This window comes from Pituophis catenifer, unplaced genomic scaffold, assembly GCF_029215685.1.
Source record: "Pituophis catenifer annectens isolate HBS135680 unplaced genomic scaffold, rPitCat1.0.hap2 SCAF_2, whole genome shotgun sequence".
Taxonomy (NCBI): domain Eukaryota; kingdom Metazoa; phylum Chordata; class Lepidosauria; order Squamata; family Colubridae; genus Pituophis; species Pituophis catenifer.
Window position 1 is genome coordinate 21,197,326 of NW_027256882.1, and position 22,286 is coordinate 21,219,611.

Here is a 22,286-nt window from a genome sequence, read left to right on the forward strand (position 1 = left end):
CCCAAAAACACAAATCGCAGGCACAGTGAAAAGCATTTATGGAATGGGGGAAGTCCAAGTCTTTTAATAGGGCACAGAAACAAACGATACAAAAATTTGGTACATGTGATACATCAGAAAGAAACCAATAAAAGAACGAAAGGCATTTATTACATTTGACAAGTGAACAATAGAAAACATTGATTAGAGATTACTTTCCACATGTGGTAAATTTATGGGTTACATCATGCTCTTTCCAAGATGGATTAGTATCTGACTTAAAACTTGCAAGTGTATTCAATTACTTTCAGAATACACTAAGATTCAGTAAAAATTGTTAGAACCCATTCCTGATTGGGTGGGAATGATACTCCCAGAACATCCATCAGCATCACTTTTTTACTTTACTTTTGAACATCAGTTGTTCCTTTGTATTCAGATCTGGCCTCAGCAAAATGATGTAACACTTAGGGATGAAGATGCAACCCAGCAGCCCAGCACTGGAAGCCAAGATGGAGAAGACCTGCACAGCAACCGTGAATTTCCCTTTGGTGCTCAGATAGGTAGGCACAAAGGAGATCCAGACACTGCAAAAGACCAGCATGCTGAAGGTGATCAGCTTGGCTTCGTTGAAGGACCCAGGTAGGTTCCTGGCCAGGAAGGCCACTATGAAGCAAATGGCAGCCTGAAAACCCATGTAACCAAGGGCAACATAAAACATAGTGACAGAGCCTTCATTGCACTGCAGAACAATCTCTCTAGGCTGGGAATACATGTCCGAATCAGGGAATGAAGGAAAGACTCCTAACCAGGTGAAACAAATGACAACCTGGACACTGGAACAAGAAATGATGATGGTGTTGGTCAGACTCTTGCCCAGCCACCCTCTCACTCTGTTTCCTGGCTTTGTGGCCAGGAAGGCCAGCACCACCATGACTGTTTTGGCCAAGACGGAAGACACGGCAATTGAAAAGATGATGCTGAAAATTGTTTGTCGGAGAAGGCAGGTGGTTCTCCTTGGCCGACCAATGAAGAGAAAGGAAGTCAAGAAGCAAAGAAGAAGGGAGACCAGGAGGATATAGGAGAGGTCCCGGTTGTTGGCTTTGACAATTGGAGTTTCTTGGAATTTAATGAAGATTCCCAGGACTAAAACTGTGGTTAAGATCAGGAATAGGGCAAAGAAAGTAAGAATAATTCCCAAATACTCTTGATGGGACAAAAAAGTGACAGTTTTGAGGATACATTGATCTCGATGCTTGTTCTGATACTGATTTTCTGGACATCTGGTGCAGTGGTCTGCATCTATAGAGGAAAAATGCAATTGTTGTGACCCCGACTCCCAAGCCTGTCCTAACAGAGGAAGAGGACTCAGAAGGTGATGGGGAGGAACTGATAAGGCCTCCCTCTCCAGGTCCCTCCTCTCTGGCAATGCCTCAGGTTCCATCCGTAGGCCAAGAGGAGCAGCCTGGGATATTCCAGGAGGAAAGCATATCGGAACAACAACAGATAGGGAGTGAGGATGATGAATCCTGGCTTGATCCCAGGCAGCGTCGGAGGAAGAAGCGTGCGCAGCAACGAAAGAGGCATGGGAGGGCCAGAGATTGAGCTGAGTCACTGAGCCACACCCCACAATGAATAAAAGGGGGTGTGATTTCTCTTCAGGCTTTGTGATGGTCAAAGTTAAAAACCTGAGAGTCACATCGTGTTATCTGAAATCTAGATTGGACCCTGCTTGATTCTTGCTTCGTGGATTACTTTTTGCTACTGAATTGGACTGAGGAGAAACTCTCTCTCTTGCTGACTGTGAGTGAAAACTGACTTGGCAGGCATTTTGCAGTTTACTGCCAAAACTCTTATCTGCAAGAGTTTGTAGTCGGATTGCTTAATAAAATATTGGCAGGCGTGTCTGGTTGTGTGTTTGCCTGTGTGGGGAACAGGGACAGAACGTTAATATTTACTATGAATTTATAGGATGGGAGTTAGATTTTGAAATTAGGAAGCCCACATCTGAATTTGTGTGTGTATTCATCTGCAGGGGATGGGAGGCAGAGAGAAAAAATTAGGAGTATGTGTACACATGTGCTTCTTTGCATTAGTATGTGTCTCAAGTTGATAAAGTGTAGCTAGATTAGGGGCAGAATTTGAGAGGAGACTATTCTAGTAAGCAAAAGGGGAGAAGGGACAACCATCTACATCAGGGGTGTCAAACTTAATTTCATTGAGGGCCACATCAGGGCTATGGTTGACTTTGGGAGGGCGGTGTCAGGTATGGCTGGGTGGGTGTGGCCAACTAGGTGGGTGTGGCCAGCTTGAAACCACTCCCCAATCTGCTAGCATGTTTCCTCTTCGCATTGGGCAGCCGAGGCTGAAGCCATGGTGGCCCGATCTTTCCTCTTTCCATTGGGTAGACTGGGCTGAAGCCACGCTGGACTGATCTTTCCTCTTCGCACTGGGAAGCCATGCTAGCCTGAGATTTCCTATTCTCATTGGGTAGACAAGGAGGGCCCCATGGGCCGGATCCCGCCACATTGTAGGCCGGATGCAACCCATGGGCCTTGAGTTTGACACCCCTGATCTACATCATGTAGGAAGGTTTCTAATGGACTAGGATTAGCCAATTTGAAAAGGTTGGAATATTCTGGTTTCCAAAATGGAGTTTGATTTGTCCCTTTACCCGTTAATTGGAAGATAAAATTGAAATTCAATGATAATATTGTTCAACTATTTTTGCTTTCATTTTGTCCCACCAAATCCCAATGGTTAATGATTAAAAAGGGGCAGATAAAGTTGTCTGGTTTTCTCTCTAATCACCATAATGAAGAGAGGTTCCTCTCTGGTAGCAATATATTCCCCCAAATAGCTACTCCACAGGAAACACAGATCATGCTTGCCTACTCCTTGGATACTTTGGAGGAAGTTGGTTAGGCAAAAATCTGTCTATCCTGAGTCCACCCTGGAATGGAGGAGATGGCAAGATTACTGACTAGGTAGTGTATGAGTTGGCTGTGAGTCCTGGAAGCCATCTTTTTCGTTGCATCTTCAGGCCTGCCACATTTACTACTGTGGGAAACTGTGATGGGGGGATTGCATGGAGCATGGGTGATATATACAGATAGTCATAATAACATTCCTTTCTCAGAAAGTCAAGGACATCTTGCCCTGCACCTGGAGGGTTAGAACCGGAAGGCATCTCCAGTCAGCATGGTGTTTGGATTGGGCCATGTGATGGACTTGTGGGTGTTGGGCAGGGACTTGAACTTTCCTTTGGGTGAGGAAAACCTGGAAGCTTTCAGATTTGGGTTTTCCCAGATGTGCCAATATGACATCTTCAATAACATGTAACTTTGGGGAAAGTCAAGCCTTGGAGTTTTCTTTCATTGGGGGTGTTACTTGGAACCCTGACATTGGAGATTAATTTATCTCAATGGAGAGCTTCATACTGTAGAAGCAACATCATTCTGTTTGTCATGGTGAAACAATGGGCTGCTTCATGTCACTTCAACTGATCCTTCACCAAGTCACATATGCTTCTTGATAGCTGCTTGGCTTCTTCTACACTTAACCTCTCATTCCAATGAATTCTCCCAGTTCATATTATTGTTATACCTTCTTGGGTGGAAATGCTCCCTTCTGCACAAGGGACGCAGTTGTAGCAACAGACTGGTTTTCCTTCCTGGACCACCTTGAAATAGCCAGGTTGACAAGGCTCCACACACTGGGAGTGAGGCAAGGGCTGAAAGTGAATAAAATTTGCATTCAGAAGTATCTGCAAAACCTATTAGTTATGAAATGAATGATAGTGTTGGAATGGGATTGTCAGGTCCCATAGCTTATCTCGTCTCCAGAGAAGTGCAGCAGCGTTGCCTTGGAGACCGGCATTTATCACCTCCTCAGCCTGAGTATCTCATAGTATCTTTACAGTTCGAGATTGGCTTGGTGATGTATTGGGCTTTGGGAGGGGCTCTGTCTGCACTTTACTGTTTTGGGCGGGAAACTTAATTCCTGCCTAGATCTCTTGCTATCACAATCTTCCAATAAAAGTTTCCTTTTGTTTCATGAGTACTGCTTTCTTGAGAGGACTGGAGAGGCAGGACCTTACAGGGACAAACAAAAGAGGTATGTGCAAAATGGACTAGAAGTGGACCATTCTGTTCCTCCTCTGGGCCATGTTGTGGTGGCCACTCCAGAGAATTTTCTAGAAAGTTACTCTTGAAACTGGAAGCATGATAGTCAGACATGCTTCCATTTTGGAGGACTGTCTCTTGAAGGCTGTCAGAGAAACTTTTGGAAAAACAGATCATATGGAGGAGAAATTAGAATTCTGAAATTCTTCAATATGATGGGTTTTGCACTTTTCTTCTACCAAATAAGGTCAAATTCTTGAATGTATACACGTCCAAATGAACATGTGTAAATCAATTGATTTTACTTCTCCCCTCCTCTTAAATCCTGCTTCCATGTCCCTCCATCCCCACATTTTTTTTTCCCACAGACCAAAGTCTTCTACTGTATAAGTCATAAAGCATCTTTTCCTTTGCTGGTTATAAATGAAAGAATATAATTCTGAAGCATTAATTTGGAGGCAGTCAGTCTTATATATAGTTTGGGATGGTGGGGTACAGTGATTGAGATGATGGACAAAACTACCATGTTTTCCCAAAGATAAGACCCTGTCTTATATTTTTTAAACCCTGAAATCAGTGCTTGGCCTTATTTTTGGGGAGGTCTTATTATTTTGGGGTGTGTGGAGCAAGACGGGGCTCCTCTTGCTGATTTCCAGCTCTGTCTCCCTAACCCTAACTAGAGGAAATGGCGAGGACTGTCTGCGCATGCGCTTAAATATTTTTGGGGAGGGCTTATTTTTTTCGGGGGGGGATTATTTTAATCCATGCGCTCAAAAACCTGATTGGACTTATTATCAGGGAATGTCTTATTTTCAGGGAAACATGGTAAAGAGATGGGACACCTCTTCCTCTACCTGATTGAGCCACTGAGGGCTCGTGATGGCTTCCTTGTTGATGCTGAATTTGACTCCAATGGTTCCTTCTCTGTCTAGACTCCCAAATTTCACTCTGGTGGTCGACTTATTAGGAAACAACACCCAGTTCACAATGTCAAAGTCAGCCATCAAATCTCCATTTCTACCCAAATACAGTCCTTCTATGGTGTTGTTGTAGATCTGAGGATTGTTCAGGAAATGGTGAAGCTACAGAATATAAGGAAAGAGATTTTTACACAAATGGAATCATCTAAACAAGCTGATGTAAAGAGAATTAAGGAATTTGGCTTATTGAACTGCAGCCTGTTTTCTTCTCAGGACAATCTGCATAGATTTATCCTTCAGGTACCAATGGCGGATGTTTTCCTTCCAACATCTGGCATTCCCAACTAGCCCATATTTTCTTATTTTCTTGTTTTATTTCTCCCCTTAGTTCTCTTGAAGATAAGCAGATGGCAGAAGGGCAGGAGAAGGGAAATCCATTACCTACAAATATATTTGCTTACATTATCTGTTGCTTATCCATGAGTTTTCCCCTCCTCCCTGAGATGTAAGGAAAAAAGATGTATTCAGATGATACACTGACTGATTGATTGATTATATATTGTATGTATGCTTGTTTATAAAATAAAAATTTTTGAATGCAAAAAAAATAATAATAACAGCGTCAATGGAATTACGTATGCACAAAATTGGAAAAACAAAAGTATACCAACAGAGGAAATGGTAATAAAGAAAATATTGGAATGTGCCAAAATGGACAAGTTAATGATGGAAATTAAAGACAAAGGAGAAACAACGTATTACTAAAATATGGGGCCTATTGGCTAGATAATAGATGCAAAGCTTAGAAAATTAATGATGAAAGAGGGTCAATACGTTAGAAACGAATACAGGTATAAAACCATATAGAAGAATATATATTGCAAGCAATATTATTATTAGACTGTGCATAACTGCAAATTAAAATATATAGAGTGCTAAATGTATAGAGAATTATGTTATAACTATGGAAACAATAGATATAAGTATGATATATAATATCAAGTTTCTTTTTTTTTCCTACGGACTATACTCTATGATTAAGAGAAAAATGGTTGTAATTAGGATGTATAACATTATATATATTTAAAAAGGTGCTGATACAACCAATATATCCTTTCTCCTTTCAGCTCCAATCAAGGAGCCCTCAAGCAGCCGCATTCACGACAAACCATTTTATACCAAATTTATATTTTTAAAAGGTAGACTAGTATAGATCTATTTCAAGCTATTTAGCTCTCATCAGCTACTCTCCCTTTATTTCTTTATCAGAAAAAATATAAATTTTGTATATTTAATATATATAGCTTGTGGCTCAGAAGGTTAATTCTGATAATAGCCGATGAAAGCTAAAAAGCTTGAAATAGATCTATACTAGTCTCCCTTTATTTCTTTATCAGCAAAATATAAATTTGGTATAAAATGGTTTGTCCTGAATGTGACTGCTTGAGAGCTCCTGGATTGGAGCTGATAGGCAAAAGGGAGCAGAATGCCCCCTCCCATATGTTGGGGTAGACCAGGTGTCTCGATAGAAAAACATTTTATATGTATGTATGTATGTATGTATGTATGTATGTATGTATGTGTTTATGTGTGTGTGTGTATATATATATATATCGCCCACAATCTGGGTCCTCATTTGGCCTACCTTATAAAGGATGGAAGGCTGAGTCAACCTTGAGCCTGGTGAGATTCTAACTTACAGTAATTGCAGGCAGCTCAATGTTAATAACAGGCTTTAGTCTGCTGTGCCACCATCAGGCTCTATATATATATGAAAGAGGAGGACAAGGGATCTTATGAAAGAAAATGATTCCTAAAAGGTATTTTTTTCTCAATGTATATGACATTTCTCAAAGAGTGTTTCATGATGTTCATCATCTAGATGTCGCCCTTAGCAACATACATGGAACCGATAAGGAAATACCTGCCATGGTTGAATGTTTTTAACTTCCACCTTGTCTTTTCTCTCCATCCTTGTCCTCTGGGATCTGGGTGAATTGACCACATTTAAGGCATGTGCCACAATCTGGATGGCATTGTAAGTTAAGGAGCTATCTAGAGAGAAGGTCTTTTCAATCTTCTGCTGAGGTAGATTCTCCAAGTTCTCTTTCTCTGTACACCTTGTCCAGCCTTTCACAGACAAAGCAGGCTTCCCATATGAACAGTGAAATTTCTTAGTCATAAATGCTTTGAGAAAAAGATAGAAATCTATGAAATCGTCAAATTTGGTCCTTTGGCTGGTCTGGATAAGAAAAGAAAAAATGATATGGGTGTATCTGAAAGAGAAACTATTATATGATAATTCAATGGTGAGATCCCACAAAGCGGTTGTGATCCAAACTATCCCTTCAATAGGCTTTTGCAAGGAATTTAATATGTCTTCTAGGAAAAAGGCTCCCTCGACGAATGTAAACTCTGAGTAATAAACCAATACATTGATTTGGGCCCACAGGTTGAAAACAGAAATCAGATACTTGAAGTTCTCATCTTCTAATAATACGATTTGTGAAAAAACAACACAGATGCCATTCTGAGCCAGCACAGGAACGAAGGTCCTAATGAAATGTTCTCCGTTATCGGTGTCTGCAGCAAAGACGCCAATGAATGTCCATCGAAAATACAGCAGCAGTTTAACAATTCCCAGGTTTTGAGCACCTTCTTTGGGGACGGTCCGGTAGAAAAAAGGTAACTGTGTTTTATCACTCAGAACCGGTGAAATAAAAGTGTAGCTGATCTGGAGTGAAAAAAAAAAGGAGATTTATGTTTTATTTGGGGTTTTTACTATCCTGCTCTATGGAGTAGAGAGTTGGTCTCTGATAGAAAACCACTTGAAGAAATGAGAAGCATTTGAAATGTAGATTTACAGACGGCTGTTACGTATAAACTGGGTTAACAAAAATCACAAATAAGGAGGTGATAAGCCACCTGGGAAAGCCAAGGAAAACCATCAAAGCCATTAAAAAGCGAAAATTAGAATATTTTGGACATGTGATGTAAAACCCAGAAAAATCCAGCATCCTTCACTTAATCCTCCAGGGAAAGATTGAAGGCAAACGAGGTCCAGGCAGAAGAAGAACATCATGGCTTCAAAACCTAAGGGACTGGTTTGGACAAAACTCAACAGCATTTTTTCATGTGGCTGTTGATAAAAATAGGATTTGCCAACATGATCACCAACGTCCATATCCGATGATGGATATGGCAGAAGAAGAAGACCTATTAGATCCTGAAAAGATAATGTCAGAGTTTAGGTAGTGGCTGGAAGATTCCAGCCTACCTTGGTGGATTTAATAGGGGATCAAAAATGCAGAAAACATAACTGTCAACAATGGATGTTAAGAAGAAATCCAGATCTCATTTTCTGAAACACTGATGCTTCCTCAGAGCCTGCATAGTGCAAGATCTGAACAACATGAAATATTACAAGTTAATATTTATTCTCAATTTATAACTGTTAATTATGGTTGTACAGTATCAATATTTGTTCTTGTCTCTCTGGGAGACTGAAAGATGACATAAAGATTAATTCTTCACCTTAATCCATGCTTAATTAACATTTCTAAGGAGAATATCTTTTTGAACTGCTCTGGAATAAACTTGCAGCCATTCACTGGCTCTATACCTGTGGGATTTTGTAGATGCCCAATATGGCAGCCATAAGGATGGATATATCAGAGTTGGTCTCTTCTAGCAGAACCAGCATGTTTCTCTTCCTTCCGCAGCTGTAGTTGGGAACATTGGCCTCTCCAGTCGAAAGCAAATTCAACAGACCATCCAATGTCAACATTCTGTCTCGAAAGTTGTCATGGAGGTTATAACCCAGGGTGAGGTTTGGTAAGAGGAGGGGATCTTTGTTGATTTCCTGAATGGCAAAAAGGAAGGACAGAATTTTCCAGAACATCATATTTGCTTTCCTGAAAAGATACATGGATTTTGCCATGATGTTACATTCGGTGAAATCACCAACCTAGAACTAAGGAGAAATTTCCTGACAGTTAAAGCAATTAAGTGGTGGAAGGGCTTCCTTCCCGAAGTTGTGGATGCTCCATCACTAGAGGTTTTTAAGAAGAGATTGGACAGCCATTTGTCCAGAATGGTCTACGGTCTCCTGCTTGTGCAGGGGATTAGACTAGAAGACCTCCAAGGTCTTCCCATCCAAATCTGTTATTCTGTAAATGCATTTCATATGTGCTATTGTGACTGCACAGGTTTTTGTCCCCAAAGTTCCTCTTCTCTACTTAGATTATTTGAAAGTCTAAACAGACACACTCCAGACAATCTGGGCACTGTTGTCACTTGCACTATTCGCTCAACCTCAGTTTGAGAAGTCACAAAACATCCCAGGAAAAGATTTAGGCAAACCATGTCTGAAAATGTAGCTCAGAAATCTGCATGGACCTCACCATGTAGGATTTGAGATTCCATCAAAGGGCCATTACGCATTATGCAATAGCATTGTACTTTCCTGGCTACTGTAGCAACACCAGATGCTAATAATAATAATATATTTATGTGCCACCCATCTCATCCAATGGAGACTCTGATAGAGAGCTATCTTCTAGGAAAGACTCTGAAAAGAAATCAGCCTTTTCTCTGAATTGGGACTAACCAATTAGAGCTTCCTGTCCTTTTCTTTGATGGCCATGCTGAGACCATAACCATGAACTCCCAAGCTAATCACCTTGAAAGGTGAAAACAAGTTGTCCATGTAGAGATCAGTCGGACAAGGGTGCTGAGCATTAAAGGTTCCTTTTGTTTCATCTGCTGAATGTGTTCCACTTCATGCTGTTTGTATACAGATGTGACTGTCGATCTAACTAACTAATTAAATTCACTCTGTCAAGGACCTAGGAGTACTCATCTCAAACGATCTAAGCCCCAGAGCTCACTGTAACAGCATTGCCAAAAAGGCATTAAGAGTTGTTAATCTAATTTTGCAAAACTTCTTATTAACATCGAATTGTTAACTAGGGCATTCAAAACCTTTGCCTGACTAATTCTCTAAGACAGCTCGTCTGCCTGGAATCCACACTGTATATCGGACATTAATACAATTGAGCGAGTCCAGAGGTATTTCACGAGAAGAGTCCTCCACTCCTCTGTTCACAACAGAATACCTTATGCCACCAGGCTTGAAATTTTGGGCTTAGACAACCTAGAACTACGCCCACTACGGTCTGACCTAAGCATAGTAAACAAAATTGTCTCCTACAACATCCTACCTGTCAATGACTACTTCAGCTTCAACCTCAATAATACACAGGCAAACATAAGGTAAACCGCTCCAAGCTCGATTGCAGAAAATACGACTTCAGCAACAGAGTGGTCAATGCCTGGAATGCACTACCTGACTCTGGTTACTTCCACAAACCCTCAAACCTTTAACCTTAAATTGTCTACTGTGGCCCTCACTCCATTCCTAAGAGGTCTGTACGGGGGCATGCATAAGTGCACCAGCGTGCCTACCATCCCTGTCCTACCATCCCCATTTATTTGTACTCATCTCCTGTGTTAATGTCTATGCTTATACCACTTTTCTCGTACATGTTTGACAAACAAAATAAAAATAAAATAAAATAAAATAAAACTTCACTGCCTTCCTCCATCCCCATTGTTCCTCAAAGGAATCGTAACATAATATCAATCAACATCATAGGACTTACCGATGAACCTTTTGAGAAGGACTCAAACTGAAATTCTGCAGCTCAGGTTCTAGAATATTTGTTGCAGAGAAGAGCCCACCGATGAGATGATCTCCCGGCCTGTAATGATTGAGTGGGTCTCTTGTATCCCTTTCCAAAGTTAAGAAGCACTTGGTGCCAATTATCCCACAGGCTGCCTGGGGTAACAAAAGCTCCATCAGAAGCAGAAGCAGTGGGTTCATTTCTGGGTTAGCCGAAGAATTCCCTGCCTTGCATCTGATCTCAGAATCAGTAGAGCAGAAGCATTTGGAGACATTGAAAGCAGATTGCTGTAAGACTGACTTTTCTAATATAATATGAAGCCCAGAGAGAATTTCCCCAATGATGGAAACTGGACCAATGCAGAAGCAGAGCTCCTGGTGTCCATGAAGCTCAGACCAGCTTTCCAGGTTGACAAGATAACTTGTACACTAACTTTCCTGATGCTGAATGTGTTGCTGCTGAGTCTGTTGACCACCTTCAGACAATTTCCAGAGGGAAAAAGAATCCCTTGACATTTAGCAAGAAGGCAAGAAAGAAATCACTATCATTCTAATAATTAGCTGGGGAAGTAGGAGTTTTGCAAAGTCCTCCCTGCAGGGTGAACTGGGATCCAACTGAAAAAGTCCCAATGTAACTCAATGTAGTGGATTCCCAGAAAGCATCCACAACCAAATTGTTCTGTGGGCATTTGGGACACCTATCATTCTGCTGGGTTGATTTCCAATTGTTTTTCTTTTATGCTATTATATGTGACTGGTTTATTTTATAAAGTTGTGCTTTTGACGTGATGAAGTTACTGTTTTCTTACTGTGGACATTTGAACATTATGATGCTGATGTGGCCTTAGACTTACTGTGCATTCCATATTATTCAGAATGTTATGTTTTAGGGTGGATACTTTATTTTTTTTATTGTGAGCTGCTGTGCATCTGTCTGGAATTGAATGCATACAAATCAAATAGATGTCCAGATGTCCGTCCATCCACCCACCCACCCATCCATCCATCCATCCATCCATCCATCCATTCATGTAACATGTCCCTTTTCTACCTGGAAGAGTCAAAGAAAAGAGTCAAAGAGTTTCTAAGAATTTTCTCCCATGCTATATAACCTCAAACAGTGATGCTCAATACGAGACATCTCAGGCTCTTTCATACTGATCCTACAGGTAGTAAAGTCTATCTGTACCCTTCTACCAAAATGAAAATCTAATTGTGGAAATTGGGATCGTAGAAACACCCAGGAGCATAGAAGAGTCCAAAGGCAGATGCATGAATAACTGTGATAAGTGTATTTATTCATATAACAAAACATATTAACTATATACAAAGGCTGTCTTAATATCCATTAGGATAGGGGGCACACAGCGTGTGTGACTACCCCATCAAAGATCATGTCTCATGGAGAACAAACATAAAAGAGAGCTTGGTGGAAAGGTTAGAGGGGGTTTTATACTCAGTGTAAGCCCCTCCTCTCCACATAGGGGTGGGGGCACTTTCTGCCTCCACTAGTGTCTGTATGATATATGTGCCAATGGCTTGCAAATACTTGACAGTTCCCCTCCTTGCGAGCCAATGGCGTGCAAACATACAAATGCAATGCACAACAGATTTTACCCTGTGAGACATAACTTTTTACACAGATCTTTGTGCCTATCTGCTGGTAGAGGTTTTGTGAAAATATCAGCTGTTTGATATTTGGTCTGACAATGTGATAAAGATATAAACCCCATCTCTACTAGTTGCCTAACATTTTGATAGCGGATATCAATATGTCTGGACCTTTTTCCCACCGCATAGGCTTTGGCAATGCCTATGGCCCCGGTGTTGTCTTCTATAATTTGGATGGGCAAAGTCGGTGGTGTCCAGATGCTAGAAATTAAGGCATCAAACCATATCAGATCGTTCCCTGCCTCTGATAAGCATGCATATTCGGCCTCAGCGGTGGAGCACGAAACAAATTTCTGTTGCCCCACATGCCAATGGATGGGTGCCTCATTTAATAGTACTAAGAAGCCCGAAGTACTCCTACGTGTCTTGGTATCTCCGGCCCAGTCCGCATCCGCGAAGCATTTTAATTGGGCCTTGTCTCTATTCTCAGGTTCCAAGCGAAGCACGTAATCTGCTGTGGTCTTGAGATACCTTAATAGCTTTTTAATGGCCAACCAGTGGAACTGGGTAGGATGTTCCACTTGTCTAGATAGCAGATTTACGGCCAGGGCAATATCTGGACGGCTCCAGTTACTTATATATAGTAATGAGCCGATCACTCACCTAAATAGAGTATTATTTTGGAACTCTGGGCTATCCTTGTGTGCCAATCCATAATAGTCGGTCTGCATTGGGATAGCCGTTGGCTTGCTATCTTCCATTTTACATTTCACCAAGAGTTCCTCTATCTTTTCCTTTTGGGAGAGAGCAAAACCTTTTGGTGTAGTGATGATTTGTACGCCTAGGTACTTGTCCACATATCCTAAAGACTTTAGAGTGAACTTTTTTTGTAGGGTCCTGGCAAATATAATACTTCCCCCCTTGTTAGGCCCTATATATAAAAGGTCATCGACATACACTAGGACTTTCTCCAGCCCCCCTTTGGTATCCCTTGTGAAGGTACATTTATCAGCTGGAGATGGATGGAAACCCAGTGATTTGAGAGTTTTAGTCAGGCATTTGTACCACAGTCTGCCTGATTGTTTGAGGCCGTACAAACATTTCTTCAGAAGCCAGGTGTGGCCTTCCTGCTGTTGAAATCCAGGGGCACCTCTGACGTAAATTTCTTGTTTTAGATGTGCGTGTAAATAAGCAGTTTGCACATCAAATTGAAAAATGTGTTCCCCATGTGCTGCTGCGGTGACCAAAGCAGCCCTCACACTTTCCGCTCTCACGGTGGGGGAGTATGTTTCATCAAAATCCTGCAAGTAGCGCTGTGCGTAGCCTTGTGCTACCAGCCGGGCCTTATAGAGGAGTTTGTTTTTGGGCATTGGCTTGACCTTGTAGACCCAACGGGTGCCAATTGCTTTCCTCTTTTTGGGGACTTCCATGGGAATGAAGACTTTCAATTTTTTGAGACTGTCCATTTCCCGCTCCATTGCCACCCTCCACCTGCGCTGTTCTTCCTCGGGAAGCTGAAGGACATCTGAGTACGTTTTAGGGGCCATGGTAACGCTGTTGACCGAGGCAACACAGCCAATGTCCAACCTTTTGGGTGGCACCCCTTTATTGGAGCATTTTGACCGTCTGGGAAATTGCCACTCACCATCATCATTGTCATCCGGAGCATCGATGTCAGAATTGGAGCTGCCGGAGGTATCTTTCCAATCAAAATGGGGCGGGCCTCTGTCCCAGGCGCTGCGAAGATATGGTCGTTTAGGTGAGGCAGGAGGTGTGAAGTCACCCAGGGATTCCTTGTCTGAATCGTCAGAGTCAGGTAGGGATTCATCACCATCTGGATCTTCGCTGGTCAGTTGCTTGGAGTTTGTTGGTTCATCCTCTTCAGGTGGTGCTGCTTGTTCAGTGTCGCTTCTAATAGGGGAATAACCGGGTTCATTGGAATGAATTTTTGACCAATTTGACCCCTCCTCAAAGGAAGCTGATCTAGAGACAATGACAAGGTTATTTTTGTCTACAAACCTAGAGGCCTTGCTGCCGGTTGCATAACCTATAAATCTGAGCCTCCTTGATGCCTTGCCCCCCTTTCTTCTGAGGTGCTTGGGAATATGGACCCAGGCATAGGAACCAAAAATTCTCAGGTGTGAGAGGCTAGGTTTCCTTCCATGGACCAGGAAGTATGGGGTTTGGTTAATGGCACTACTCCACGTCCTGTTGACTAGATAATTAGCCATTTTGACCGCTTCTGCCCAAAAAACTTGGCTCATGTCAGCATCTGCAAGTAGGCAGTTCATGACATTCTGCAGCACGCCATTTCTCCTTTCTACAATGCCATTCTCGGATGGAGTTCGAGAGGATGATTTAAAATGGAGGATACCTCTCTCCTTCATCCACTTTTCAAAAATCTTGGATGTAAACTCAGTCCCCCTATCACTCTGCACCTGAGCGATGCACACCTTGTGTTGCGTTTGGATCTGGTTGTAAAGATATTTGAAGTTGGTAAAGACTTCAGTTTTGTCCTTTAAAATAAATACATGGCCATAACGAGAGTAATCATCTACTACTGTTAAAAAATAATGCCCCCTACCAAGGGAGGGTCTAAAAGGACCAACCAAATCCATGTGTACCAGCTGATAAGGGTACCTTGTATGACGGGAAGAGACCTTAGGTATAGCAGCAGTTTTAGATTTTGCTGCCTTACAGATGGCACATTCCAAATAGGTATTACAATTCTTTATCTTAAGCCCATCAGAAAAATCTTGCATTTTCTTAATAACCGGGAAGCTGGCATGGCCAAGCCTGCGGTGTAATATATGAGCACAATCCAAATGTAAAGGTTTACCCATGCATACTTTGTCAACCTTATGTATCTTACCATTACAAGCCTTGGTCTGTTCAGTAATGAGAGTAGGCACTGGATTAATGGTCACCTTATAGTTCCTCAGGGTTGGCTGAGGAGTTGTGATCTTAATGGGTTCAGCCTTAATGGCTTTGGATGTCCTAGGAGCTGGTTTAAAAGCTTCATTGGTTTTAGGTCCAGGGTCCTTGAGTTTGGACAACCTGGGGGCTGGCACAGAAGCTTTCTGCTCTATCTGGGTGTTAGCTCCCTGAGCCCTCTTGTTAGGTTTCTTGTGCCTTTTGACCTGTGCTTTTGGGGAAAAATAAGGCAAATTGTTGATTTTTACAATATCGCCAACAACACCCCCATTTTTGAAAACATAACCTCCACCCTTCTCAAAAACCAGTTTTACATTTTTATCCTCAGTCAATTTTAAGATGCTTAAAAGGTTGTTCTTGATTGAGGGAACATACAGTGCCCCTGTGACATCTCCTATACCAGGCACATTGATCACGCCTTCCCCAGTTACCTCTGCCTTGTCCCCAGTGGCAACTTTTACTGAGGACTTGAGTGGGTGAAAAACCTTAAATCATTGCTTCATGTTGGCTATATGCGTTGATGCACCTGAATCAAGAAGCCACAGCCCCTCAGCATCCTTTACCTGGGAGGTGTGATTGTCACTAGTGACACTACAGAATTGGTATCCTTTATGACCACCTCCCCCTCTTCCACGGCCTCTTTTATTTTTATTGTGCTTAAGTCCAGCCGTGTTGGCCCTAGAGCGAGGGCACGCCCTTTTAAAGTGACCTTGTATGCCACAGTCAAAGCAGGTGGGAAGGGTATTAATCCTTTCACTTGTGTCCTGGCACCTCCTCTGAGGCCTAGGTCTGTGATATGCCTCCTTCATTTCTTGTTGTTCCTCATCTCTGTGCCTTAAATCTTCCTCAATAAAGCGGCCAGAAAAGTATTCTATATTTCTTTGTTCCCTAGAAACCCCTTCTAGAGAAATAATAAAGGGACTCCAGGATTTGTCTAGGGAGTTCAACATCACACTAATTAAAGTGGATTCAGAAACAGGCTCCCCCCTCTGTATAAGCTCATCCCTCATGGCTTTAAGCGTTGCCAAATGTTCCCCCATTTTGACACCAGGTTTGAGTTTATAGTTGTGGAAAATTCTTGACAATCTGCTGGTTGCAGCCATATTGTCACTATGGAACAAGTTATATAGGGCAGTCCAAACTTCCTGAGCTGTGAGGCCGTCTGAAAGACTGGCATACAGAGCTGTGTCTATAGAACTTAACAGGGTTATGTAAGCTCTTTTATGCAGGAACTCAATTTCAGGGCTCCAAGGTAAAGGGGGTGGTCTTTTGATCATGTCCAGAGTATTTTCTCTTAAGAGAATTATCTGAATCTCTTTACACCATTTTTTAAAATTCTGACCACTTAAATGTAATTTTTCAAAATTATTTGGCAAAGTTACAAAATTATTGCCATTAAACTGCATGGGGAGTTGTTCAAATGGCTGAAAAGAGCCTGTTGTGAATGGCATTGGGATCCCTAAGCCTGGGATCGATTGCTTAGGTCTGGCTCCTTTTTGTAGTCCTTCTGTAGTTTGAAGCAACTGGGCACGTGCAGGAAATGGAGCATGCTCCAAAGCCTTTTCTTGTTGGAGCTCCGATCTCCCTCTCTGAGCTCTGAAGTCAGGTCTGGCTGGAGCCTCAGAATAGGCCGGGACATCAGCGATGTGGTGGGGAAGCCTTGGAGGAGTGGGAAGAAGGCCTGGAGATCTTTCTGGAGACTGGAGGCCCATCAGATGAGGTCCATGGGCTGGGTAGGCCTGGAAATGTCTCTGGATCTCCTCTTCTCCATCAGAGGAGCAGGATTGCAGCTCCGGATCATCCCAGCAGGGCCGGAAAGGTGTGGAGGCCTCAGCCTGGGCCTCCCTGGAGCATTCAGTGAATGGTGAGCGCCTCTGCAGTGGGGGGTGGGAGGCTGCAGGTCCATCTGGGTTCCTCCGGGGGTGGGAGGTTGGATTTGGGGCCCTCCTTGAGTGGGCAGCTGGGTCTGGGGCCTCAGGGGGGCCAGTGGGTGGTTGCTCCATAAGTTGCAGGGCAGCGACCAGGGCCTCTATGGCCTCTTTGATGTTTGCCATGGCAGATGCGGCCTGGCAAGGGGCTTGTGGGTTCAGAGTGGTCCTCTGGGCCGCTGGAATGCTGAACTGACTGGCTGGCGTTGTAGGCCTGGGCTGTGGAGCTGGGGATGTCCTGGCTCGTGGTGCTGGCAAAGTGCCCAGGGGAGCAGCCATCTTGGAGGAAGTTGCCTCCGGAAGTGGCCTGGCAGCCATTTTGTTTGGCGGGAAACTGGGTGGGGGGGCAGTCTCTCTGGCGGCAGGCGCCATCTTGGAGAGATCAGGCAGGGGAGTCCTTACCGGGATGGCAGGCATCTCTGGTGCTGCCTCCTCAGGCCTCTCTCTGGCTGCTGCCCTTGTCTTCAGGAGGGAGGCGAGCGCTGCTCGGCACTCCTCTTCTGACATCTCAGCCACTTGCCTGTCCAGGCTTTCATCTGGTCCTTCTGCCCCCTCTTCATCAGTGCTGAAGAAGCCTTCTCCAACATTGCCTGGCTTGGCCCCTGGGATCTCTTGCTGCATCTGGGTGGCCTCTGGCTGCCAGGGTGTAGCTGGATGGAAACCCCCTTCAATGTTTTCCATCGTTGATTCAGGCTGGGGCTGCTGTGAAGTTCTCCTCCATTGAAGGCCTCTGGTCACAACAGGGGAGCTTCTCTCACAAGTTATTTTGGAGGGCATCTCGCCTTTTCAACAGCTCCTGGAGTGGAGTTCTGCTACCATTCCCTCTGCTACCATTCTGTGGAATTTGGGATCGTAGAAACACCCAGGAGCATAGAAGAGTCCAAAGGCAGATGCATGAATAACTGTGATAAGTGTATTTATTCATATAACAAAACATATTAACTATATACAAAGGCTGTCTTAATATCCATTAGGATAGGGGGCACACAGCGTGTGTGACTACCCCATCAAAGATCATGTCTCATGGAGAACAAATGTAAAAGAGAGCTTGGTGGAAAGGTTAGAGGGGGTTTTATACTCAGTGTAAGCCCCTCCTCTCCACATAGGGGTGGGGGCACTTTCTGCCTCCACTAGTGTCTGTATGATATATGTGCCAATGGCTTGCAAATACTTGACACTAATGAGTAGCATTTCACCCTGAGTCTTAAATACTTTGCTTCCATAAATATTTCCTGCAAATCATGAATTTTGATTGTCCCTAGAAATGGTTCCAACCACGAAAGGAGATTCCAAGAAAACCTCATCCTTTCCTTTCCTTTCCTTTCCTTTCCTTTCTTTTCCTTTCCCTTTTCCTTCCTTTCCTTTCCTTTCCTTTCCTTTCCTTTCCTTTCCTTTCCTTTCCTTTCCTTTCCTTTCCTTTCCTTTCCTTTCCCTTCCCTTCCCTTCCCTTCCCTTCCCTTCCCTTCCCTTCCCTTCCTTTTTTTTAATAGAAACTTTATTGAGGTTTTTTACAAACAAAACAGAAATAAAAAAAATAGAAAAAAAGAGGAACAAAACATTCAGACAAAGACATAAAACATATAAGTATAATCACATTTTCAGTTACTATCAGATGTACAGTGTTTTAACTATTTACATAAATAATAGTTGGTGATATTTCAGCTCACTTTTAATCAATATTTAGCACACCTTTAGGTCTTCCTTTCATTTTATCATGCAACCACTTATACCACCTTTCCCACACCAAATAATAAACTATCTTCTTATCATTTAATTCATAGGTTAATTTAGTCATCTCTGCGCACTCGAGTATTTTCTTAATTGTAAGCTCTTCTGGTGGTTGAGTTTTCTCTTTCCAGTACCTCATCCTTTCCTTTCCTTTCCTTTCTTTTCCTTTCCCTTTTCCTTCCTTTCCTTTCCTTTCCTTTCCTTTCCTTTCCTTTCCTTTCCTTTCCTTTCCTTTCCTTTCCTTTCCTTTCCTTTCCTTTCCCTTCCCTTCCCTTCCCTTCCCTTCCCTTTCCTTTCCTTTCCTTCCCTTCCCTTCCCTTCTCTCCACTCCCCTCCTCTTTCCTCTCCTTCCCTTCTTTCCTGTAGGTATCTTTGTCCACTTTCATCCACTCCAACAAAAGTTTCACTCCAACAGTGAATCTGATGGAAGAAGAATCTGCTGTCAACTCAGAAAGCATCTCTGGCCTGCTCTGCGGTGAGGCAGCATGTCAGTCAAAACAAAAGCACATTCCAGCCATATCTCTCTTAAGGCTGTCTCCATGTTTATCTACAGTGGCCAGAGAGGAGTGATCGCTACAACCCACAAAATTGCTTCGATGGAGAATGTGACTGATGACACAACTTGGAGGGAGGGGAAAAACAGGGTCAGAGCTGGAACGTAAATTACGTGGGGTCAGAGTTGGCTTCACTTGGAACGTGCTGACATGAAGCTCCTAATAAATAATTGGATTTCTTTTGAAGCTTGGCTCGAGGCTCATGATTTAATTAGGGCATCGGTTGGAATCCTGACATCTGCTTTATGGTAAATGCTATTTTGCTCTTTTCAAATACTGAAAAATACATCAAATTTCCTGTGGATCACCCTTCAAACATCAACTGAGATGACAGCATAGCTAAGATTGAATCTCTGCTATCAAGAAAATTTGGGGATCATTGTAGTTTCCCTTTGCCTTGTTTCTATTTTTGGTAACAGGCTTAATCTTGGGAAACATTTAATTCCCAAAAACTCACTTACTGAAAGCTAATAGTCAGGATCTCCTCTATTTTATTTATTTATGTACCGTATTTTTTGGAGTATAAGGCAAACGTTTTTCCACCAAAAAAGAGGGTGAAAATCTGGGTTCATCTTATACTCTGAATATAGCCCCACCCAGCTTCTCAAATGGAGGTTTCAGAGGCTGAAAAAAGCATCAGAAATGAAGCTTCAGAAAAGAAGCCCCCCAACAGCTTCAGAAAAGAAGCCCCCCAATAGCTTCAGAAAAGAAGCCCCAAACAGCTTCAGAAAAGAAGCCTCCCAACAGAGCTTCAGAGGCTTTTTTTTTTCTGAAACTGTTTTGGAGGCTTTCAGAGGCAGGAAAAAAAGTTTTTTCTGAAACATGGTTTATAGAGTCACCATCTTGCTCCCAATAATCCTTTTACCGACCTCAGAAGGATGCAAGGCTGAGTCATCCTTGAGCCAGTCAGAATCGAACTCCTGCTGAATGAGCAGTGAGTTAGCCTGCAATACTGCTGTCATGGTTGACTCGCTACGCAGTCTTGCTTTTTTGTTGTTAGTTGTGAAGTCATGCCTGACACATCATGACCCCATGGACAATGTTCCTCCAGGTCTTCCTGTCCTCTACCATCCTCTGTAGTCCATTTAAGTTCACTCCTACTGCTTCAGTGACTCCATCTAGCCACCTCGTTCTCTGTCATCCCCTTCTTCTTTTGCCCTCAATCGTTCCCAGCATTAGGCTCTTCTCCAGTGAGTCTTTCCTTCTCATTAGGGGGAAGGGAAGGCCTTGGAATCTAAGGGAGGCTTGGGAAGGAAATTTGGAATGCAAGTGTGTCAACTGGAAGTCTGAGACAGATCCGATATCTCAAGGTCACCAGCTGGGGAAGTCCGAGACAGACAGACTGTTCCCAAAACAAAGAAAGTGCAAATGCATGGTGGACAATGGACAATGGGAGATCCAGGGGGGAAAGGGAAGTTTTCCTATGCTATTTTGACAGGAAATCATTAGAACTGGCTTTTCTCCTGTACCTACATTGAATCTTCAGTAAAGTTACTTTATTTTTCAGTGTATAAGACGCAATCCCCCCCCAAAAGAGGCTGATAACTTGGGTGTGTCTTATACTCCAAATGTAGCCCCACCCACCAGCCGGCCCCACCCTTCACCCTTCAGAGATTGCCACAGACAATGGCTCTCATTTTCAGCCTCCAAATGCTCCGTTTGAGAGCCGTTCAAGGCTGCAGGGATTGCCAAAACACATCGCCACTGATCGCTGCACATTGTGTTTTGGCTTCAGCATGCCCCATTTTTGGCTTCTTCACCTCATGTTTTTGGGTAGCGATGGGCGGTGATGTGCTTTTTATGATCCCCGCAGCCATGAACGGCTCTCAAATGGAGCATTTGGAGGCTGAAAACGCGAGGCGCGGAGCCCAAAATGGCAACCCATTTTGCCAAAGCTACTGCCTTGTCTTACTGCTTCCGTGCTTCACCTGCTTTACTAAGTGGAGCTCCTCTGACAATCACCTGTGCTTTTTAAGATGTTTATCATCCCCAGTGCGCGCTCACAACCAGCCAATTAATGTGTGCTAAAGCTGACCAGGCTAAGGACGCTAGCCAGATGAATACCTGGTACGCAGAGGCGTTCATTTTTTTTTTCTATTTTCCTTCCCAAAAACTAAGGTGCCTCTTATACTCCAGAGCATCTTATACTCCAGAAAATATGGTATATTATTGGTAAAAAAATGTCCCAGGAGTTTCTTTTGCTGTCTAACCTAATGGGACAATTGACAACTGCATTCTGACTGAGTGACTGACTGACTGACTGACTGACTGACTGACTGAAGCTGATGTAGATGGGATGTTCAGTTGCCTTTTTGTTTTGTAACTACATGAAATGTTTCATGACCCAAACTAATAACATCATCATTGTTAGTCACTCATGATAGTTATCAGCTCTGATGATGTTTTAATTCCCACAACACTGTCAAATAATGTATTACTATTATTATTCTCTTCCTTACTAGTATTTATCTCTTCCCACTTATTACAATAACCATGTTGCTTGTATCTTTCAATTTATATTGTTTTTATTTGTTTCCTAGTACAATTTGACAGCTTATCTCTCTCTCTCTCTCTTTCTTTCTTTCTTTCTTTCTTTCTTTCTTTCTTTCTTTCTTTCTTTCTTTCTTTCTTTCTTTCTTTCTTTCTTTCTTTCTTTCTTCTTCTTTCTTTCTTTCTTTCTTTCTTTCTTTCTTTCTTTCTTTCTTTTATTAGATTTATATACCGCCCTACTCCTGAAGGACTCAGGGCGGTGAACAGGCACAAAATAAAATACATAGATACAAAAGTTAAAAAATATAATTAAAACCAGATTAAATAATTTAGCC